The sequence below is a fragment of the Mustela lutreola genome, chromosome 1 (assembly GCF_030435805.1).
Source record: "Mustela lutreola isolate mMusLut2 chromosome 1, mMusLut2.pri, whole genome shotgun sequence".
Taxonomy (NCBI): domain Eukaryota; kingdom Metazoa; phylum Chordata; class Mammalia; order Carnivora; family Mustelidae; genus Mustela; species Mustela lutreola.
The window spans coordinates 232910684-232929878 of record NC_081290.1 but is presented as its reverse complement, the minus strand read 5'-3'; the positions used below and the strand labels follow the sequence as shown (position 1 = coordinate 232929878).

The 19195-nt window shown below is 44.0% G+C and overlaps 1 protein-coding gene across 6 annotated transcripts in view; it reads right to left on the bottom strand.

Annotated features, from left to right (window-relative positions):
• Nucleotides 1-19195, bottom strand: part of NUMA1 (nuclear mitotic apparatus protein 1) — a 75586-nt gene that overhangs the window by 35914 nt on the left and 20477 nt on the right. Inside the window, exon 1 of one of the 6 annotated variants that reach the window (XM_059133698.1) lies at nt 3637-3945. The exons of 2 other annotated variants lie outside the window; for them this stretch is intronic. The gene's annotated coding sequence lies outside the window, so the exon portion shown is untranslated. Of the gene's footprint in view, nt 1-2835; nt 3010-3291; nt 3469-3636; nt 3946-19195 lie in introns of those variants that run through there. 3 more of the 6 variants (XM_059133688.1, XM_059133684.1, XM_059133723.1) reach the window with 3 other exon arrangements.

Here is a 19195-nt window from a genome sequence, read left to right as displayed (position 1 = left end):
GGTCCAGATCACCTGTCCCTCATCCCCACTGTTGCCCCTAGACTTGCTATCCTTTTGAAGAGGTCCAAACTTTCAGTCAGAAATTTTACTTATTCATAACCTGAGGTAAATCTTGCCCCCTCTGAGAGATTCCACAGCTGTGCTGCTAAAAATGACCTGAGGTTTAACCAGCCTCTTCCCTTCATCTCAGAGGCAAAACATACAAACCTTATGTCCTCCCGGAGGGTGGGGAAGCCTGTCTAAAACTAGTTCCACTGCTCAGCAAACAGTGTCAAGGCCAAATGCCTTTTTCTACGCTTCCCAGGCACAGAAACAGGAGGAATCCAATTACCAACATGAGGAACTCCAGAATGACCTTGTCAGTTCAAAGCCCATAAAGCAGCATTTTCCCAGACACAGGACACTGGGCTGGGAGCTGTTAGGCCAGCCAGCCATTCACTTATCCAGTAATGAATGATTGAAGTCAGTGGCAGAGCTAGTCCTCAGACTGGGACTACAGCTTTAAGCAGGCCTTGGCTTGGAACCCAAGGGCTCCCAGCCAAAGCACCATCCTCTCCACCCTCCCCCTGAAATCTGAGGCAAGCCCCACCCAGAAGACTGGTTGATGGTCACGGTGATGGAAAAACAGATCCCCACGATTATAGCTCAGAACCATTTCACAGAAGGATCTGCTGAGATGCACCCCAACTTGATCAGGTACCACCCACTCACACCCCTCAGTGCATCAACAAACAAAATTCAGGAACGCAACCCTTCTCAAGACACCTTCAGAGACCACCAGACTGTTTCTTTGAGAAGTGCTCCCAGAATCCCAGAGGCTTCACAGAGCTGATAAGGTGGCTTCTCTTCCCTGAGTTCAAAAAGGAACCAAGACACAGAAGCAGCTGCTTTATAAACCAAAGGACTTGCATCCTCTTCACATTTTCAAAATTGACATAATGTAAATTCCTACATCAGGAATAATTCCCACATTTACAGTAACCCCTCTGTTTCTAGAGAAGATATATCAGGAAAAGGAAAGTGACACTCAAGAGACACACAGCCACATGGCCCGCAGTCTTTCTGGGTATTAAAGAGTTAAAATCTAACCACGGTTTCCTACCAGGGCTGAAGCTAATGCAAACCACCTGCTCAGATGCAAGGAACAGGACCAGAGAGTCGGATTGCTAACCTCTTGGGTCTGTTCTAGAAGTTTCATTTCTAAGGTTAACCAAGTGATAAGGCAAGGGCCAGAGGGTCCCAGTTGTGGAGTGCTGCTCTCCTTACCCAACCCCACCCCCCAGCGTGGGTGCCAGCTCCTTGTGAGACCATCTCTTAGCCACTTACTACTGCCTGCCTGAGTACCAACCCTTCCTCAAGATAACACCAAAGTGACCTTTGGTCCCAAAAGCAACAAAACTTTACTGATCACTCCACTCACTGGCCCCTGCCTCCACTGAACCATCCTCCCACTCTCAAAATTTCTGGGCCCAAAGCCCGCAAAAACTCCCACCTCCAAGTGTCCTTCCCAAGCCCCGCCCCCTCTGTACCCCATAGTTCCAAAGGCTCAGAGCTCAGAAGGGAGCTTATAAAGCTGTAAGGGAGCTGTCCTAGCTCTAAGACCAGGCTCAATGGCAAGATTTACCACTACTTACCCTGACAGCCTGTGTGCCTGTAGCCATAAGAATTGCATGCTCTGTACACCTTTCTAAAAGAGATATCCCACCATCTAAGCGAAGCCCACAACCAAAGGGCAAACACCCAGATCTTGAGGGTGTTCCTCCTCCTCTGACTCTGGGAGGGACAAGTCAGGAGACACGGGAAAACAACCACCCAGACCTCACCTGGTAGGTTACCTCAGAGGGGCCCAGCAAGGCCAGCAATGTCGCCATAGGCTAACTCATCATAAAGAACAAAGTAGGAAATATCTTGCTGCTGCATCTCTAGGCTTGGAGGAGGTAAAAGGCCCAAGGACCAGCAGCTCCAACATAAGCCAGGGAGGGAAAAACATACTTTCCTTTTCAACTCCTGGAGAGTCCTGGATAGGCTGTCTCATCTAAGTCTAAAGGGTTTCTCTGCACTCCTGAGGTCAGGGCAGACCAGCTTGCTAGATGTACTCCCTGGGCCCCCTTTAGGGGACTTGGTCTGGACTCAAGCCTCCCCCTCTTCACCCAGACCAACCCTTCTGTGTAGCCTAGAATTTGGCCCAGAGCCCTGGTGAGGAACAAGAGAAGGGCTTCAAGGGAAACCAAGATTTCCCAGGTTTCTTCAAAAGTGGTTTACTGATACCTGCCCTCCCCCCTCCCCATGCTCTGCAGGGTCCAGATCAGGAGTGGGAAAAAGGGTTGCCTCCTGAAGCTGGGGCTTACAGCCATATACTACACATATACATATACACCCAAGCACACTCCAGCAGTACATTAGCACCTGACACCACTACTATATTCACACACCCTGGTAGCCACCAGCTGGCAAAATGAACCCTTTTCACTCCCCACCACTGCGTACACACCAAGCCTCAGGAATGGAGAAGCTCTCTTGAGCTGTCTCTACAGCTCAATGTGCAGGCGCACGCTTTCCCCCCTCCGAACAAAAACACGCTGACATCTACGCGAAGGGGGAAGAAAGCAACCCTTTGCTCTCAAAGGCGCCAACTCCCGGATGTTGGCAAGCTATGCTCCCAGCGCCTGTTTCTGAGTGTTTACTTGCGCTCCCTCTCCTCTCCCTCCCCTTTAAGGATGGCGCAGGAAAGTTGGGGAGGGGGGGACTCCACCGCACCCCCTAGTCCATGTTTGAACAAAAACCCAGAGAAAGAGGGAGGGAGAAAAGTCTCAGTGCAAGGGGGGGCGGCCTTACCAGACTCCTAAAGCCAAACGTATCTACAGGTTTTAATCCGCCATTAGCATTTAAATCTTGAAAGGAGAGGAGGGGGGGGGGCTAGTGGAAAGTAACCCCACACACAAAAGAAAAGTTGTTGGTTTTCTTCTCAGCCTGGCAGGAGCGATCGTCCTGGCTGACAGCCAGAAGTGCGTCACAGCCGGGAGTCTGCTTTCTTTAAAGGCACAGCAAGCTTCCGTGGTCTGGGAGCACGGCGAAAGCAAGGAACTCTCGGCAAGGGGGGAGGGGCGCCCCGGAGAGGAGGGGCCGGGAGGGCTAGGCCCTCGAACAAGAGAATAGGACGCATGTGGGGGAGGGGGAAGAGGAGCGCGAGAGCCAGCAGACAAAAAATCCTGAACCGCAACACTGGCAAGAGCCAAGGCAAACTGTGGCATAAAACACAAAACACATCTCACAGTGGCCTGCCTGACAAACCTGGTATCACCCGGACACTCCCCCTTCGCTCTCTTAACACAGCAGTGACAGCCTGTCCACCTCTCTGGCCAGCAACGGGCTGCCCTGATGATTAGATCAGCCCCTGCCTGCCGGCGCGCGGGGCACCGAGGAAGAGCCGGGAGCTCTGGAGGGTGAGCAGGACACAGGCCCTTTCACGCGGGGCAGCTTCCTGCCGGCTCCAGGGCGGGGCGGCTGTGTCTTTACGCACACACATGCCACTCACACACAAAGCACCGGCCTCCTTTCGCCGGCGCCGCCTGCCCTGGGACAAGGCCACCCACCCCCACCATGCCCATTCCCTGAGGGAATCTCTCCAGCCCGTACCTTCTGCGTGGCAAGGCCAGGACGCCGCGCTGGGCCTGCTCCTCCCCCTCGGCCACCCAAACAAGCAGCCCAGGCAGACTGTGGCCTTGGAGCGCAGGCCCGCGCTGTTCTGTCCCAGTGGCTGCGTGCTATTGTCGACTGTGGAATGGCCGCCAAAATCCCAGCTGTGCTGCCAGAACCTAATCCCCTGTTCCGCTGAGCATTTGTGGGGAGGGGCTGAGGGGCCAAGGCACGGGACCTAGTACGGCAGGCACTGGCTGGAGCCCCTTCACAGACACAGGCACTGGGACCCATGAGCAGAACCTACAGGCTCTGCCTCTCCTCCATGGCCGAAAAGAAAAGATGTCGGACTCTTAGAAAACAAAACCACAGCGTTTCCACCCACTGAACAGCGGCTCTCACAAGGACTGGGAGAGAAACCCACCAGTCATCAGGACCCCCCCCCCAACTTTTACTTACACCACCAGTATTTATTAAGCACCTACTATGTGCAAAGCACTGCTTTAGGACATTGAAGGGAATATACAAAGTGAATTAAACACAGCCTCTACACTCAGCTAGCTTATAATTACACAGGAGATAAGAAACGTGCCTCGAAAATTATATTTCAAGACAGTATGTGTTAACTCCCACAAAAGGATATAAAAATTCCAACTAGTTGAGAGTAGGTAAAAAGACTAAGAAAATGAAGTGATATTTGAATGCGGATCTTAAAATATGCAGGTAAAATCTCCCCAGACAGAAGAGTGGGAAAGGGAAAGCAGAGAAGACTGTGGAAGTAGTCTGAAAACAGAATTTTTAAGTTGTGAGATGGGGTCAGAGCTGGAGAATCTTGAACCTGAAACCAAGAAATCAAAGATTTGAATATTTTGTGTGTTTTTAACACCGAGATGTGGTACAATGAGACCTGTACTTTCAGAAATTATTCTGGTACACAAAACGAGACTAACAGTAGGGAGGAAGGTCACAAGGCTGCCACAACATAATACAGGTAATGAGGACACAAAAGGGGAAAATGAGAGAGAATGGAAAGATGAGGAATGAAACACTTTGGAGACAGAATGAAGACAATGGAATGGCTAGAAGCAGAGGGAAAAACTATAGGGAGGAAAGTGTAGGGGATGGCTGAACAGGCAGAAAGGCCATATACAGAAGTAGAGAGATGATACAGATCATGTTAGAATAAGAGAGAAAATAATAAATAGCAGCTATTGCTGAATGTGTACTATGTGACATGAATGCCCTGTTCTGCTAACATGTATTAGCTCATTAATCTGAAAAACTTCCTTGGTGAAGCAGGTACTATTACCACTCAGCTCTACAGAAGAGGAAACTGAGCCACAGAGATGAAATAATTTACCCAAGATCACACAGCTAGTGAATGGAAGAACTCTATACCACTTGCTGCTATGTGACCCTGGCAGGTAACCTCTGGGCCTCAGTATCCCTATTTGTAAAATAAATATAAAGATATCTATTTTATAAGGTTATAATGAGGATTAATCTCATAACTATATCTATATGGTGCCCAACACACTGACTAGCACATAAGCACAAGATGTTACTTAACAAAGGTTAATTCCTATTGTGCGCATTTTGGCACCTAGTAACAAAGGTATTCCAAGCAGAAGCTGGCTGTTTGTCAAGGAAGCTAGTGGGGATGCTCTTCCCTGGAGTGGGAGCTTGGATCTTCAGGATGCTTGCTTTCCTTCCATCAGTCTGCCTCTCTGAATTTTACTTTAAGGTCCAGCTCAAATTTCAACTCCTCAGTGGCACCTGGGTGGCTCAGTGGGTTAAAGCCTCTGCCTTTGGCTTGGGTCATGATCCCAGAGTCGTGGGATCCAGCCCCCAAGCCCCGGTCCCACTTTCTGCTCAGCGGGGAGCCTGCTTCCCTTCCTCTCTCTCTGCCTGCCTCTCTCCGTTCTTGTGATCTGTCAACTTAAAAGAAAAAAAAAAATCTTAAAAAAAAAAATTTCAACTCCTCAAATAGTTCTTAACAACAGGTAAGAGTGGTTATCTAAGGGAGGGGTTAGTCTGTGGGGGAGTTTCTACACTATGCTTCTTTTATATTTGAATTTATTCTAAATAAACATGTATTATTACATTGGTAATCAGAAAAATGTGTCTACATTCTGCATTCACCACTTGTCCTGCCTTAACTATATGAGCATGGAAATCTTGTCCTCACATCTAGAATGTAAATATCAAGGGCATAAGCAGTTCCATTTCTCTCTCTCTCTATGATCCCCCATAGTATCTAACACACTAGGGCTCCTTGAATCTGTTCCACTGAAATACATCTGGATGGCAGATTTCCAAATTTAACTCTGGGCACCAGAGAATGACTGGAGTGAGTGGTGGGGGTCAGACCAAGGCCCACCACTGCAGAGACCCCCATCACCCTGCTTCTTCTCCCAGGCCCTTAGCTTTCCCACAGTATCACTTGCAGTCTGTGGTTAGCAACTGCTATTGGTAGAAAGGAAAGTTCTTTATTCAAAGAAGGACCAGGAAAGCCAAGCCAAAGCAAAAACCAAAGCTTTTCTAGAAAAGCAAAGTGGCAAACATAATTTAATGACTGTCACAACCGACACTCCAAGAAAAGTATGAGGTGAAAATAGGTGGCAGGCCTGCTAAAACTGTCCTGGCTACATCTGGCACCTTTTTAAATTATTTTTTTAATTAAAAAAAAATTTTTAAGAGACTTTTATTTATTTATTTGACAGAGAGATCACAAGTAGGCAGAGAGGCAGGCAGAGAGAAAGAGGGGGAAACAGGCTCCCCGCTGAGCAGAGAGCTAGATGCAGGGCTGGATCCCAGGACCCTGAGATCGTAACCTGAGCCCAAGGCAAAGGCTTAACCCACTGAACCATCCAGGCGCCCCTTGTCAGCCCTGAAGCTCCCCTGAAAGAGTTGATACTGTGTCTCAAAAGAATATGAGATCCCAACCCTCCTCCTGGGGGCTCTTAACTCTGGCAACAGCTCCCAGCTGTGCAGCCTCAGAGGGCTGAACTCTCCTCTGGAACCTCTCTGCCAAAACTGCCAAGCTTCTGGGCCTGCTCTGCGGGACAGCCAAGGAGCCTGGCCAGTTTCTCCAGCCTCCCCCTCCCCCACCGCAGGCCACCACTCACCTCCAGCCACAGTACCAGAACTACACCCGTCCCCTCCTCCTCCCAGCCTAGCTAGGCAACAGGCAGACCACACAGCTCCTGCCTGAATCCACAGCCCCTGCTCCATGTCCCCAGAAGACCAGGATAGGTAAAACTATTTTTAAAAGAAAGGAGAGGGCGCCTGGGTGGCTCGGTTGGGCGGCTGCCTTCGGCTTAGGTCATGATCCCAGACTTCCCAGATCGAGTCCCACATCAGGCTCCCAGCTCCTTGGAGAATCTGCTTCTCCCTCTGACCTTCTCCTCTCTCATGCTCTCTCTCATTCATTCTCCCTCAGATAAATAAATAAAATCTTAATAATAATAATAATAAATAAATAAATAAATAAATAAAAAGAAAGAAGAGAAGATGGGGCACTTGTGTGGCTCAGTGGGTTAAAACCTCTGCTTTCGGCTTGGGTGGTGACCTCAGGGTCCTGGGATGGAGCCCCATATCGGCCTCTCTGCTCAGTGGGGAGTCTGCTTCCTCTTCCTCTCTCTCTGCCTGCCTCTCTGTGATCTCTGTCAAATAAATAAGTAAAATCTTTAAAAAAAAAAAAAGAAAGGAGAGAAGAAGGAAGGAAAACAATAAATGACTAACACAAGATTCAGAATAGCACTGAGATAGAGGTTGGATAGAAGTTGGTGATGCCTGTGGAGCACACAGGGTGTTTTCAAAGGATCTGGTAATATCTCCTGTGCATGGATGTTTGTTTTACTATTTTTGATTAAAATGTAAACATTACAGCTTTTAACAAGTATTGCCATTAAAAAATGAGTATTACCATTTTAAAAAGTATAAAGGAAAAACAAAGAGCAATTTCCACAGAGACGGCCCAGGGTAGGGTGCTTCTCTCTCTCTCTCTCTCCTTTTTTTTTAAATTAAGATTTTACTTATTTATTTGCGAGGGAGAGAGAGAAAGAGAGAGAGAGAGCAAGCATGAGATGCGGGAGGGTCAGAGGAAGAAGCAGACACCCCATTGAGCAGGGAGCCTGATGCAGTACTCCATCCCAGGACACTGGGATCATGACCTGAGCTGAAGGCAGTGGCTTAACCAACTGAGCCCATTTGTGGGGCAGGGGTGCTTCTAATACAAAGAATTCACCTGGCCGTCAAGGCCCTCCAGGACCTGGCCTCAGTTTGGACCTGGCCTCAGTTTTACCTTTTAGAGTTATTTATGCCCTTATCCAAACCCTCTATCCTGCCAGACTGGTCTTCTCACTGTCTTCTGAAGTCCATCTGAACCTCCTACCTCAGCCTACTAACCTAGGAGGGAAACTCTCACTGTGGGAAGCTGTAGGTCCAATGAGAGCCTCTTAGTCCCTATAGGCCCTCTCACTAGGAAAGTTGGCAGGGGAAAAGGCTCTTATAGATCCACTGCCCTATGCAATGCCTTCTAGTCTTTTCTCTGTCACCTGACATCCTAGCATCATAAATACCTACAGACTATCCTTGCTGTTGCTGCTACCATTGTAATTAATAGCTAACATTTAATGAGCATTTAGTATGCAGCAGGCACTGTGCTAAACACTTCCCTGCTTTATTTTGCTTAATCTTCCCAATAACCCAATGACACAATAACAAATACTATGATTATCCCTCTCTATTTTACAGAAAAGGAAACTAAGATTAAATAACTTGCCTAAGGTCACACAGCTAGTAAGTGTTAGAGCCAAAACTGCAGTCCAGCTTAACATGGACATCTCATCTAGTCTTCTCAGCTACATATGTTTTATTTCTATCTTCAAGATGAGAAGATCTGAGTCTCAGGAATTAAGTGACTTAGTCACATAGGTAGTGACTGGTCTATGTGGTCTCTACATTATTCTTTACTGCTCTTCAACAGCCATCAAATGAATAAATAAAAGCTAGCACATTCTCAATGGCTCAAAGAAACCTCGTACCTCTATACCCCCTCCTAAGAATCAACTTTTTTTTTTTTTTTTTTAAGATTTTACCAATTTATTTGACAGCAAGAGACAGTGAAAGAGGGAACACAAGCAGGGGGAGTGGGAGAGAGAGGTTTCCCGCCAAGCAGAGAGGCCCATGCAGGGCTCAATCCTGGATCCCAGGGATCATGACCTGAGACAAAGGAAGACACCTAACGACTGAGCCACTCAGGACCCCATGAATCAACTTTTTAATAAAAAAATCAGGGGTGCCTGGGTGGCTCAGTGGGTTAAAGCCGCTGCCCTCGGCTCAGGTCATGATCTCAGGGTCCTGGGATCGAGTCCCGCATCGGGCTCTCTGCTTGGCAGGAGCCTGCTTTCCCCTCTCTCTCTGCCTGCCTCTCTGCCTACTTGTGATCTCTCTCTCTCTGTGTCAAGTAAATAAAATCTTTAAAAAGAAAAAAAAAAATCAAACAGCTCTAATTTTAAAAGCAACCACTAAAGAATTTTTTTCTAAAGATATAATAGCTTTAGAAACATTAAAAAACCAAAACCCCTCTGAAGAGGTAAGCGTAGAAGAATTTTCTACTGGAACGGATGGTGGACTTATCTCAAGGATGAGAAGCCATAAAAAAGGTTGGAGGAAACACTACTAGTTGGAGGGAAGGACTGCTGTTTCAGAACCCTGACCTCGAATTTATTTACCAGGCCTCATCCTCCCTCTCCAGAGAGTAGCGCTGAGTAATAAGGCAGTGTTGGTAAGCCTGCAGCTTCTTGAGGAGAAAAGCAGAGGGCAAATCAAAACCCAGAGAGGATTCATTATAACATCCAAGAGGCCCTATTCAGTTGTCCCTCAAGAAGGTCTTTCTACAAAACACCTAAGAACCTGTTCACCCTGTTTCATTGTCACAAAGGAGTAAACGGATTTGTCCCTACAGGCAATATATCTAACACGATGTTAGCACACAAACACAGAAGATGATGAGGTAAAAGAAAGGTAAAAGAAACCGTAGGAGGAACAGCTTCAATGTAAAGATTTGCAACTACTCCTAAAGACAGTCACACCAATGGTAAAACAAACAAAAAAAATACCCTAGATTTGGTGTCGGAAGCCCCTAGAGGTAAGTTATGAAGCCATCACCTACTAAATTTATGGCTTTAGGCAAGTCACTTGCCCTAGCTTGGGTCTCAGTAAAAGAAGGGTATTGGTACTGGATAGATCATATCTAAAGCACCTCCAAAAATTTCCCATGGTTCTTTATCCAGGAAACCATTCTCAACAATAACAACAACAAAAATCTTTGACATAGAACTAAGCTCCTCAGAATCTGGTCAAAACTTCACCAGTTAGGGCTTCCTCCTTTCCAGGAAAAAGAAAAACCAAATCCCCTAGAAACAAGCACTTTGTTTGTTATCCTACTGGGTCCCATCCCCAAAGCAAGGCACATGTGGATGCTTCATTAATCCTGATGACAGGAAGTGATTCTTGGAAACTCGCAATACTTCATATGGGGCAGAATGAAAGCTAACTGGAACTATACTCAAGGCATTCACAAGGTTTCATAAACAAAAGCCACAGAGAAGAGTGCAATTTATAATTACATTGGTCTTAAAAGCCTAAATAAATTAAAATTGAAAAAAAAAAGAAAAGAAAAGAAAGGCCTAAATAAAAGCAGCTTTCTATACAACAAATCACAGAATCTCAATGTTGAAAGAGACCTTAATGGTCATCTAGCCACCTACCCCACATTCATGCTGGAACACATGTAACAACTACACTGAAGATTTGCTATCTCCTGCCTGAGATGGAAATTTTACAATTTATTTATATGTCTGAGCAAGGTCTGCTGATTTGAGACAACTTGTGATTTCAGAACATAAGCTTGAGAGAATAAGGATTCTGCCCAGGATCTGGTTTGTTTTCAAATAGGCTTTAAGTAGCTAAAAAAACTCAGATGACACCTCTCTGTCCTCTCCTCTCTCACCGTCCCCATCTCTCCCTCTCCCCCCACCCCCTCTGCTTTATCTTCAGTCTCTACCTCCTACACAGCACTGAATCCTCTATCTTTCTAGTTCCAAATCTACTTCTCCTATTACACTGTGATGCCTTTAACCTCTGAAAGAAATTAATAAACACAAATATTAGTATGAGTTGGATTTCTAAATAGGATGCTAGGCTGCTTCAAAAACCAAATTTAGGGGCGCCTGGGTGGCTCAGTGGGTTAAGTCTCTGCCTTCGGCTCAGGTCATGACCTCAGGGTCCTGGGATCAAGCCCTGCATCAGGCATTCTGCTCAGCAGGGAACCCGCTTCTCCCTCTCTCTCTCTGCCTGCCTCTTTGCCTACTTGTGATCTCTGTCAAATAAATAAAATCTTAAAAAAAAAAAAAACACCAAACTTATTAATATATAACTAATAAAATAAATGGGAATGTATCTAATGTGGCATGGTTAAAAAAAAAAAAACAACAACATACAACAAACCTAACATTTTAACAGACTTCAAGAATTTAAGGACAGCTATTTCTCAAATCTCAATTAATCCCTCCTAAAGAACCCGAAGAGGCAAGCATGCTTGTTCCAATTTTACAGACTAGAAGACTAGAAGAAAATGCCTGCTTCAAGGTCAGCCTCAAGGATTGCAGAGCCAGAGCTCAAATCTTCTAAATCCAGTGCTCTCTCTAGCACACCTCAACTACAACCTATACCTGTCATCAGTATGGTCCTTTATGTGTACAAAGCACTTACACATTTCTTGTTCAAAGGGTTTTTGCTACAACTAACTTGTGGTGTGGCACAACTAAGGGTTTTGCTACAACTAACTTGTGGCAGAGATGCCATTTTCTCCATGTTTAAAGATGTTAAGTAACTTTAACAGCATTAGATAAAATAACAGTCCATGTATCTGGGATCATCGAGAAGTATGAAGAGTTCCTCACACAATTTTCCTGAAACTGCAATTTTAGGACCTTTAGGACAAAATCTTTAAAAAAACCAAAACCCTGAGTGGCTCAGTTGGTTGAATGACTGCCTTCGGCTCAGGTCATCATCCCAGACTTCCAGGATCGAGTCCCGCATCGGGCTCCTAGCTCCTTAGGGAGTCTGCTTTTCCCTCTGACCTTCTCCTCTCTCATGCTCTCTCTCACTCATTCTCTCTCAAATAAATAAATAAAATTTTAAAAAAAAAATTTTAAAAACCAAAACCCTATTTGCAACACAGACTCTTCAAAACATATAAAATGGGTTAATCTTAACTTGGAATTAATGAAATTTAACCAGCGACATTCAATCATAAACATGAAATAAACACTTGTATATACTGTGTTGGAGACTCAAACCTGAACTAGACAGGCTTACAATCCTGTGGAGAAAGAAACATACCTTTATTTCACCTTAATACAACGCCAAAGAACACAGACCTGAGCAGTGCTAAAAGGAATGTGAGAGAACACTGGGCCGTCTAGTGGAGACTAACAGTGACTTGTAGGAGGAACACCAGAAAGGCAGCGTCCTGAGCAGGTGAATGGCTTGTGTGTGCCTTTTCTTTTTTCTTTTTCTTTCTTCTTCTTTTTTTTTTTTAAGATTTTATTTATTTATTTGACAGAGAGAGAGATCACAAGTAGGCAGAGAGGCAGGCAGAAACAGGGGGAAGCAGGCTCACCGCTGAGCAGAGAGCCTGATGCAGGGCTCGATCCCAGGACCCTGAGACCATGACCTGAGCCGAAGACAGAGGCTGAACCCACTGAGCCACCCAGGCGCTCCTGTGTGTGCCTTTTCAAAAGATGAATCTGGCACAACACCGAGTCCAGAGGCAGAACGGAGTGAGATGGCAAGTGCAGCGGCAGTAGGACCGAAAAAGAACGGTGTTACTTGAAAGGCATCATGGAGGTAGACCCAAAGTTCTTATGAACGGGATGTAGGAAGATAAAGACCTAGGATTCCTGCCTTGCTGAAAAGACTTCAGACCGGGAACACAGAAGTTACTGTTTTAGAGGACATGTGAGGGTCTGATTACTCCGAATGGATGATTAGGAAAGCCTTACCAAGAAAGTAACATTTTTTTTTTTAAGATTTTTTATTTATTTATTTGACAGAGAGAGAGATCACAAGTAGGCAGAGAGGCAGGCAGAGAGAGAGAGGAGGAAGCAGGCTCCCTGCTGAGCAGAGATCCTGATGCAGGACTCGATCCCAGCACCCTGAGATCATGACCTGAGCCGAAGGCAGCGGCTCAACCCACTGAGCCACCCAGGCGCCCCAAGAAAGTAACATTTAAGCTGAGTACTTAATGTGTGAGTGGGAGGAGTAGCGATTCACCAAAGGAAAAGTAAAAAAAGAGCATTCTAGGGACATCTGGGTGGCTCAGTCAGTTAAGCGTCTGCCTTTGGCTCACATCGTGATCCCAGGGTCCTGGGATCAAGTCCCACATGGGGCTCCTTGATCAGCAGGGAGCCTGCTTCTCCCTCTGCCTGCCACTCCCCTTGCTTGTGCTCTCTCTCTCTCTGACAAATAAATAAAATAAATCTTTTTTTTTTTTTTTCTTAAAGAGAGCATTCCAGACAGAACAGCATGCACAAAGACAGAGTTTATTACATTTGAGCAATGGCATGCAGTTTTAGGAAGGTGTAGCAGATGACGAGGATAAGTAGTACTAAATTGTAAGGCGCTTACATCATACTAAAGAATTCAGATTTTATCCTGTAGGTGATAGGAAACAATCAAGGTTTCTAAACGGAGGGAGTAAAGAGGAGGAACATAGATCAGATCTATGTTCAAGCCTGTATGACGTACAGGCTAGAATGGTAAGAAACAAGGGGAAGGCGATATACCACAATGGCTAAGAGCATGAGGTCTGCAGTTAGACTGCCTAATTAAAATTCTGGCTCTATACCCTATGGCCCAGCAATTGCACTACTGGGTATTTACCCCAAAGATACAAATGTAGTAATCCAAAGGAGCACCTGCACCCCACTGCTTATAGCAGCAATGTCCACAATAGCCAAACTATGGAAAGAGCCTAGATATCCATCGGCAGATGAATGGATAAAGAAGATGTGGCCCATATATACACAATGGAATATTATGCAGCCATCAAAAAATGAAATCTTGCCATTTGCAATGACGTGGATGGAACTAGAGGATAGGATGCTAAGTAAAATAAGTCAATCAGAGAAAGACAGTTATCATATGATCTCGCTGATACATGGAATTTGAGAAGGTAAAGGATCATCGGGGAAGAAAGGAAAAAATGTAATGGGATGAAACCAAAGAGGGAGTCAAACCATAAGAGACTCCTAATCACAGGAAACAAACTGAGGGTTGCTAGAGCACAGGGTGGTGGGAGGGATGGGAGGTTGCTCTATTTCAGACATATATATCCCTATTCGCTTGGAACTTCCAAAATGGCCACTGGGGAACCTATTGCTATGGTGAGCACTGTAAATTGTGTAAGACTGATGAATCAAAAACCTGTCCCCCTGAAACAAATAATACATTATATTTTAATAAAAACATAAATAGGGGCACCTGGGTGGCTCAGTGGGTTAAGGACTCTGCCTTCGGCTTGGGTCATGATCCTTGGTCATGGGATCGAACCCTGCATCGGGCTTCCTGCTTGGTGGGGAGCTTGCTTCTCCCTCTGTCTCTGCCTGCAGCTCTTCCTGCTTGTGTTTACTCTCTCTCTCTCTGTCAAATAAATAAATAAAATCTTTAAAAAATAAATTAATTAATGTGATGTAGAGCTAAAAAAATAAAAATAAAAATAAAATAAACATAAAATCCTGTCTTTATCGCTTACTAGCTGTGCAACCTTAAGCAGGTTAACCTATTTAACCTCTCTGTGTCCCCAGTCTCCCCATCTATAAAATGTTAATAGTAACAGTACTTTCTCAGAGGGTCATTGTAAAGATTTAACAAGACAGTATGTGCAAAGTATTAAGCACCATACCAAGCACAGAGAATAAATGTTAGCTGCTGTTAGAGGCTGAAAGTTCATTAGTAGATTATATCCACATGTGGTTTAGTGTTGTCCATGCTCTTCCTTCTATCCAAAGCTTTCTTTTCTCTACTCCTTCATCTAGTTAATTTTAACCTATCCTTCACATCTCAGCTCAACCACTGTTACTTCCTCATGTAAACTCACCCTAACCACCTAGTTCCCAGTTCCATACTAGGTCAAGTTCCTACTATGCAGAGCAACAGAGTCTTTTCCTTCACAGCTCTCATAGTTTCTAATTATGCCTTTTTGTATTTCTTTAACTTTTCTCCTAGTATCATATGTTCCCTGAAATCAGATTGTGTGCTCACCATTGAATTCTTAGAACTTAGCACAATGCCTGACACATAGAACATGCTTGATAAACACTTCTTAAATGAATGAAAAGTTTTAAATCATATTTTAAAAGTAAATCCTCTTCAGGGGGCACCTGGGTGGCTCAGTGGGTTGAGCCTCTGACTTCAGCTCAGGTTATGGTCTCAGGACCCTGGGATGGAGCCCCACATCAGGCTCTCTGCTCCGCGGGGAGCCTGCTTCCCCCTCTCTCTGCCTGCCTCTCTGCCTACTTGTGATCTCTGTCTGTCAAACAAATAAATAAAATCTTTTTAAAAAATAAATAAAAGTAAACCCTCTTCAGGATCAATCTTCAAACAGAACCCAAAATACAGATAAAAGTAGATAGTTTGAAGTGAAGGATGTTTGGAGCCCTGTTTCCTCCTGCATCCACCTGATTCTTGAGTCTGTTCTCTAATTCTTTTTTTGTTTATTCTTCTGTTCTGTAATTTTATTAAGCTTTGCAGAATGCAGCACGAAACCATTACTTGTTCCAAGCAAGTAGGGATATATGTCTGAAATAGAGCAGTGATTTAAAAAAGAGGAAGCAATAGTTTGAGAACTACTTATGGCAGGCCCTGATAATCAATTTCAAGTGAAGAATTAGAAAAGGGAAATTCTAGAAATACCTCTAATTTCCTAGCTTGAATGAATAAGTAGATGATCATATGTGCCAAAAACAAACAAGAATGTAAAAATAGTAACTTCATTCATTGAGCACTAGTATCAACCCTATCAGGCAAGTGCTATTAATACCCTCCTTTCATAGAAGTTAAGAGATATTGAACAACCTGTCCAAAATCAAGAGGCTAACAAGTAGCAGAATTAAGATTCAAAACCAGGTCTAGCTAACTCCAAACTTCATAATCTAAACCATCATGCCATAATGACAGGTGGTTTGAAAGTCTGGTTTTAGACATGAGGTACCTATTGGACATACAATCAGAAAAACCCATAGCTGGTGAAAAATGTGATTTGGGGCTAGAGATACAGATTTGGGTCACTTTTGAAACAGTGTGACTATAATCAGAAGAGGGTCTATGGTAGAAACATGTTTGCTTAGTAGGTCTTTAATAAAGAGGTAGTATATACATTTGCTATTGAAATTTGTTAATCTTCTGCCAAAGCCTCTGTCTTGCACAGCTCCAGGGGACACCCACACTGAGAATTAATGGATGAACTCTGAGTGAAATTCCAAATCTCTGGAGATCCCTTGTCGGACCTTTATATTATTTCCATTTGGGGAAATTTCAACAGAAAGCCAGTGACCATACCAATGTAAATTTAAAAGGAAGGTGGTTAAGAGAATGGATGTGGGGATCAAACACCATTTTCTCTCCTACATCAGGTTCACATCATCTCCTGCTTAGGATTCTACCTCCCTCACTAAAAGCGCCTAGCATCTGAGTATGGCTTCTTACCAAAGTGTTTCCCATCTACAAAGTATTTCACATGATCCTCACAACAGCTCTGCAAGGTAGACACTGTTTTCATTTTATCAAAGAGGAATGAAGTTCAGAAAAGTACTTTGCCTAATGTCACACAACTATAAAACAATAGGACCACAGTGCAACTCTGATCTTCTGGCTCCAAATCTGAAGCTCTTTCCAGCAGATTCACCCCAAGATAACTATGAGCCACCCACCCGCCTAGGAACCAACAGAGTCACCATCCCTACATATGTTTTTGTTGTATTTAAAAAGAAAACATGGGCACCTGGTTGGCTCAGTCAGTTGGGTGTCGGCCTTCGGCTTGGGTTGTGATCCTGGGGTCTTGGGATCGAGTCTTGAGTCCTGCATTGGGCTCCCTGCTCTGTGGGGAGCCTGCTTTTCCCTCTCCTCCCCACTCTGTCTCTCTTTCTCTCAGAGCCTCTTTATCTCTATCTCCTCAGTGCTCTCGGTCACTGTCTCTGTCTCTCTCAAATACATAAATAAAATCTTTATTTAAAAAAAAAAAAAAGGAGAAAAAAGGGGCGCCTGGGTGGCTCAGTGGGTTAAAGCCTCTGCCTTTGGCTCAGGTCATGGTCTCAGGGTCCTGGGATCGAGCCCTGCATTGGGCTCTCTGCTCAGCGGGGAGCCTGTTTCCTCCTCTCTCTCTCTCTCTCTGCCTGCCTGACTACTTGTTAAAAAAAAAAAAAAAGGGGGCGCCTGGGTGGCTCAGTGGGTTAAGCCGCTGCCTTCGGCTCAGGTCATGATCTCAGGGTCCTGGGATCGAGCCCCGCATCAGGCTCTCTGCTCGGCGGGGAGCCTGCTTCCCCATCTCTCTCTCTGCCTGCCTCTCTGCCTACCTGTGATCTGTCTGTCAAATAAATAAATAAAAGTTTAAAAAAAAAAAAAAAGGAGAAAAAAGAAAACAGCAGGGGGATAATGACTGGACAGGGCTAACAGGATGTTGGTAAATGTTATTTCTGAAACGGCACTAATGACACAGGTGTATTCACTTTGTGACAAGCCATGAGCTAAAGTATGCATTTTTCTGTATGTATGTTTCACTTTAATTAAAAAGCAAACACTAGGCAAAATTAAGATAGACTAATAAAAATTTGAGAAAGCTGGATGTCTCAGGGCTATATGTATATTTGCTTGACATCTCAAGAAGCAGGTACATATAGGGCGCTAATAGTTAAGTAAGAATGCACAAAATCCTTGCACACACAAATAATTTATTCACCTTTGCACACACGAATAATATATTCACTCACAAGTCACCCATAGTGACTAGGTGATGTGAGTGAATCTGATGGGATCAGGAGCCCAGGAAGCCCAGTAAGGCACCAAGATTATAGTAAATGAAAAAAAAATTGGCATCTGAAAAGTGGAACTATCCTATACTATCAGTACAATAGTAAGATATCTCAATTTCAGAGACAATAAAAATGTGAAAAATGCCAATGACAATTTAAAAATACCACCAATTATAAATGCCTCCTAATTTCAGAGTGCTAAAACGTAAAAACAATGCAACAAAGCATTTAAAAATAAACAAAATACAATGTTCTAATCTCTTAAGGTAGTTCAACCATGAGATCATAGATCCTGGAGTGTTAGGGCTAGAAAGGACCTTGGAGAACCTTGTCTCGGGTACAAGCTCTTCATTTAAGAGATGGAGAAAGTGGGGCCCTGTTTAACAGTTGTTAAGTGACCTTATTAAGTTAAAGCTCACACCCCAGAAGGTTAAGTACAAAGTTGGTTCTTTGACTCCTAGGATTACTACCCAGATACCTCCCTCTAAACCCAGGAGAAGATTTACATATTAACTCTATTTTTCACTTTCATAATTCTCTGCTTCATTAACTCAATAAAAAACTAAAAGCACCTCTTAAAAATCAATTAAGATGAAAAAATAGAAGACTTCCCCTCTTGCTTGAACAAGTTTATTTTCCTTTTTCGCTAAAATCAATGAAGCAATACAAAATTAGATTAAAAAACAAAATTTGTAATCTCTTAGCCCATTTTCATTCCCCGCTGGGCCCTCCCACAAGATATGTTAACAGATTTTTTTCATGCCCCCCTACAATGTAACTACAAATGTATTTTTATATTTAAGAGGATTTTTTATTATTCTCCATTTTTAAAAAACTAGGTTTACACTTCAACATTGCTCTGCAACTTGTTTTTCTCACTTAATAATTTATCATGAATCTCAAGTGTCACTAAATAAAAAATTTTAACTCATACTTTAAAAAATCTGAATAACAGGAGTCTAGGTGGCTCAGTGGGTTAAAGCCTCTGCCTTCGGCTCAGGTCATGATCCCAGGGTCCTGGGATCAAGTCCCGCATCAGGTTCCCTACTCAGCAAGGAGCCTGCTTCCTCCTCTCTGTCTGCCTCTCTGCCTACTTGTGATCTCTGTCTGTCAAATAAATAAATAAAATCTTTAAAAAAAAAACAAAAAACTGAGTAACAGTCCACATAAAGAACATAAAATAATGTGTTCATATATTTTCCTACTGATGGACATGGCTATTTTCAATCTGTTACCATTTCAAACAATGCTGTAATGCATATCCTTGTGCATATTCCTTTTTAAATGAAAGAAAAAAATTTCTATACACACACTTTCTAGTCATCCAATATTTTGATTGTTTCCTTTCTTGTCACCATCTCTGCCTTACTTGCTCACAGAATTTTCCTCAGGGCCTAGTGTGATAAAGGAGGGCAAAGCAACTTGGAGAATGTCAAGACAGGACATGTGATATTCACTGT